Source organism: Carassius auratus, chromosome 17 (assembly GCF_003368295.1).
Source record: "Carassius auratus strain Wakin chromosome 17, ASM336829v1, whole genome shotgun sequence".
NCBI classification, from domain to species: domain Eukaryota; kingdom Metazoa; phylum Chordata; class Actinopteri; order Cypriniformes; family Cyprinidae; genus Carassius; species Carassius auratus.
Genome location: NC_039259.1, coordinates 17,690,707 through 17,695,686, shown reverse-complemented (window position 1 = coordinate 17,695,686; position 4,980 = coordinate 17,690,707).

The following is a 4,980-nucleotide window of genomic DNA, read 5'->3' as shown; positions in this document are numbered from 1 at the left end:
GGTTTGTTACAGAGAACAGGACACCCCTCTCTCCTGATGTGTTGAAGTCGCCCCTTTATCCTCTGCCCTGTGATCTCACCCCTTATGTCTGTGTAGAGATGGTATCGCCCAACTCCACCGTTTGAGTGGCGTTGGAAAGGTTTTGGGAGTTTATGGAAACTGTCAGATGTGTTTTATACACCAGGTAACGTTAAGTTTATACTTTTTATCACAAATAATAAATACACAGGTCACAAATGCGTTGCGTCAGTACTGTTACTGAAGTAAAACCATGGTCAAAATAAAAACAAAATAAGTGACAATATTGTGATATTTGCTGCGCTTTTCTAGTATTTTTTCTAGAAAACAACTCTCTCTCTCTCTCTCTCTCTCACACACACACACACACACACACACACAAAATAAGTGACAATATAGTGATATTTGCTGCGTTTTTCTGGTATTTTTTTTTTTAGAAAACAACACACACACACTAACGTTATATACTTTACATATATAGTGGTCTCAGAGTTTTTCATGAACCTTATAAACAGTAACAAGTGTATGAATATGTAATTTATCGAAATATTGACGTACAAGCACGTATTCAAACATAAGTGTATCCACCAACTATTTATCACCATCTGCTGGACAAAGACAGTCACAACACAATTTGTGTTCAGAGTTTATTTCTTTTCTTTTCTTTCTTTTCTTTTCTTTTGTAGCCTACTATTTTCCCAATTCAAACATAGGTCCCATTGAATAACTGAGACTATATCATTAGCACTTTACAATATAGTTGTTTATTAAAATTAGTTAACACTAGGTAACATGACGTGATATTAAACACATTTTTTTCACAATTTTTTAATGTTATATATATAAAAAGCATGTAAGTATAAATAATTATTCAGTTACAACAAAATTTGTGTTTGGGAGATTGGCCAATGTTTTTTTTTTTTGCTTTTTTCCGAACTTCCAAGCTTCCACTATGTAACTGAGACTACATAGTAAAAATGGTCTAATTGAAAGATATACGTGAAAGAATAATCATGTGTTGTTTTTATTTTATTAATCTGGATTGTGATATTGCTGATGTAATAATCACATGCTAATATACACATGTAGTGAAATGCACCTCAGCATGTGAAACAACCCTGTAAGAAAAGAATTGTACTAAAATGTAATTTTAAGTTGGTTGCCATAAGCCATATATAACTATAGCATTATTCATAACAAACTGAGATATACTGATTGTCTGTAGATTATTAGATTCTGACCAATTAATCAGGAAGTCAAGTAATCTTGAGGCACATCACATTCCTGAACAATGAGTTTCATGCAATTTCACAATTCAGGGCTGCATTTCTTGCTTTAATGCTGAGATGTGAAACATGCAAACTCAAGATTAAACAATGTGCTGTTTTTGAAATCTCTAAAGAGTTGCTCTAACGTAACCCTTCACAGAATATGGAGGCCTGTATGAAGATAATGACTTCTCTCATATGTTCCCTCTTCGTCCGGTGACAGAATTATTAAATTGACATGAGCATATCACGTAACTGCCAGCCATCGTGTGCTGCCGCCACCAAATGTTCATTTCTCATTTTTCCCCACAAGTCCCCGTCTTTGGCAATCTGTCATCCTGACGGCTTCTTATTCCCCCACTAAGTGCCCACAGGCGAATGTGACGCTCATTGGTGACAAGAGCATTTTAGGTTGTCATGCACTAATGCAGAAGTTCCCGGGGACCCAACCCGTGTATTCATCTTCATCTGCTTGACTTTGCTCTTTCCGCTGTTGTCATAGCTTTGGTAAATTAAAGATAGCCCCTCCTTCTCCGTGAAGAGCGCTGTCAACAATTTACCCAAATGCACCTCATTAGCTGGTCACGCTGCCACTCAACTGCAGATTTAGGCTTTTAATCCAGGTGAGTTATTGTTACTTTGTCATTAACAGGCACTGGAACCTAATGAGAAAACAAGAGCTGGAACCAGGCCAAAAAAAAGAGAGCTTGCTGGTGATTCATTGGACCAGACCACACCAGATCCCCCCGTCCCAATGGGAGATAATAAGGCCATTTATATGGGTGTCAGTGGACAGGAAGCACGACCATATCTGGACTCTGAAGGGCAGACAATCAAGTCTTCAGAAGAAAATGTTAGAAGGTGAAAGCTGTTTTCCCCCTCCTAATAATACTTCTGGCCTTTTATGTTTTGTGTATGTATTTAGTTGTCTCTTGACCAAGAGTAACTTCAAAACTGTACAGGACGTCCCCCTCCCAAAATTACTAAATGTTGTCAGCCATCTAAACTGGCAAGACTTTATAATAAGGTTCAAATAAATAAAGTCTTAAATGTAAATTAAGATATATTGTTATGTTTGTTGATCATGATAAATAAATTGTAATGTTTACAACGTAAAACGCTAAAAATTTACTAGTGTATGTAAAATTAAAATGTGTAAATTGAAATGCAAAATTTTAGGAACTATAAATAAACAACAATTTTGCATCAATTATTAAGTTAATCTAAAAGATTAAATAATGTTATTTCATGTTTGTTCATAGTGCATTCATTTTAATTTATATAACTTGAAATGTTAAAAATATACAATATGTGAAATTTTCATTATGAATCAGGAACTTAAACAATTTTTGGTTATTCTAAGTTATTATATCTTAATGTGAATGATTCAATATTAATACATATACTTCATTCATGTTTGTTCAAAATGCATTAATTTTAAACGATACAACTTTTAAACCAAGACTAATAAATGTTAGTTATCATAAAGTAATACATTAATTATGAATGAAAACTTAATGCTAATGTTAAATATATACTAGGATGTTGACAAATTAGGACCAAATATAGCATTAGGTAGCGTGAACTAATAATGAATAACAATTCGAAATGCTTATTAATCTAGGTTAATGTAAATGAATAAATACAGTTAATTTGTTCATAATACAATTTTAATTCATACAGCTTGAAATATTGTAAATGTAAAATGAGCAAGAACCCAGACTGATAAATTCTAGTTATCATAAAGTAATGCATTAATGATATCTCTAAATTAGATAAGCATTGTCTTTTAAAGTGCAACCACTCATATCTCATATATTTATTTTTCTAGAAACCACACATACTTTTATAGTGATGAATGCTGTCTGGTGGGATGCTATCCCTTTAAACGTCTGCCGGCGGGACAGGTATTTCTAATTTACACACCGTGATTACCAAAGTCATTTTAATGAATATCATTGCGATTTTGCAAGCTGTAAAGCATATCATTACCATAAGGCTTTTACACACTGTCCTAACTAGGGATGCGTTCAGCAAAGCCTTAACAAAGTCGTTAAAACCATTTAAAAAGAGCCTTATTTGAGAAGCAATCAAATTTTAAATGATTTTATTACCAAAAGAGTATTTAACAAGTAGCTGATTAAATGCCAAAGGCAGGTTATCTAAGTTTAACCTTCAGAAGAGAAAATGATCAGAGGCTGCCCCTGGCATTGCTGGATAGAAATATCATCCCCCATTATCCCGCCACACCTGAAGTTGCAAATGGCCTTTTGTGGGAGGCATGGAGGAAAATTATGTGATTCAATTAATGACCGTCTTTATGTGAGAGGGGAACTGTGGCACATTGTATAGGATAGTATGGAGGTATGGAGGGCTGGGGGCTGGAGCAGAGTGGACTGAATACGAGTGGAATCATCTTTAAGATGGATAGCATTTGTGTAATATAAGAATAAATGATGATGACCTCATACGCCTGTGCTTATGTGTCATCCAGAGCGTCAAAAACTCATTTCCTTATTTTAATGAAAATTAATTGAGTGGGTAAAACAGTAAAGAGGAAACATATAAAATGCTTCTCATTATCATTAACAAATTATGATAGTATATAATGAAATCATGATAATACTATAAAATATTATATTTTAAGCCAGAATTCTACCTGTTTTTGAGTATGTGCATGATAAATCTAAAATATTTTACAACAAAGTTGCTCATAATGCCCCTCACGGTTAATTAAAAAGTGTCCTGTGCTTATCTGCATACAAAATACATTTAAACGGTGAAAAATGGAAAAGAAACACACAATCATCTATGAAATATGGCTCCTACCTTGCTGACCATTCATAATTATTCTTTTAATTATCTGACATATAATTTGAGTGCTGTGGCTTCTCGGGGTTGCAGATATTAGGCTGTAAATATTAATGGACGGAGGCAATTCACTCACAAGAGGGTTGCAGAAGTAATGAACAATGTGACAGCTGAGTCTTAATTAAGCAGGAAACACCAAGACCAGATCAGGTCTGGACCACCAGAGAGAAGAGTTCAATAACACTGTCTAATCATGCACTTACCAGTTTGTACTTGCTCATTCATTTCTTTCAAATATGCTAATTCATTTCAACGCAAAACATTGATGGATCGATCCAACAAATTTAATGATCGGGTACATTACGATTATAATACATTTTCATGACTTTTGGGATTCCTTGTTAAAGCAACAAAATGCACATTTACAGCCCTACAATGTATGCATATTGTTGTTATAAATTCACTTCATTTTAACCCTGAGATATTGTATCCGTAAGCAGTTTGCGTCAGGTGCTCTCGGTGGCTCCTGTGAGGCCACGGGTAGATGATGAAGTATCAAATGTTAGCCGGCCTCTGTGATGAAAGTCTGAAGCAATAAGCTCCAGTAGCTAAAAGGATCTGGTTCAATAGCGATTTACCTCTAAACTGCTTAAGGGTATCTCACAGGTGCCAAGAAGCTTTTTATTTGATACAGTACAGTAGTATTAATTCAGGTTTCTTGTTTTCATTTTTATCTCAATTTATGTAGTATGCCGTGAGTCTCCCTGGGAAAATATTGCCTCAAAGCGCTGTCATATGAAACGAATAACAATCGGCTGTTTGACCTGGCTGTAACAAGGTTAATTATATTTTGCCGTCTCTCTTTTCAGTTTTTCTGCCCGAT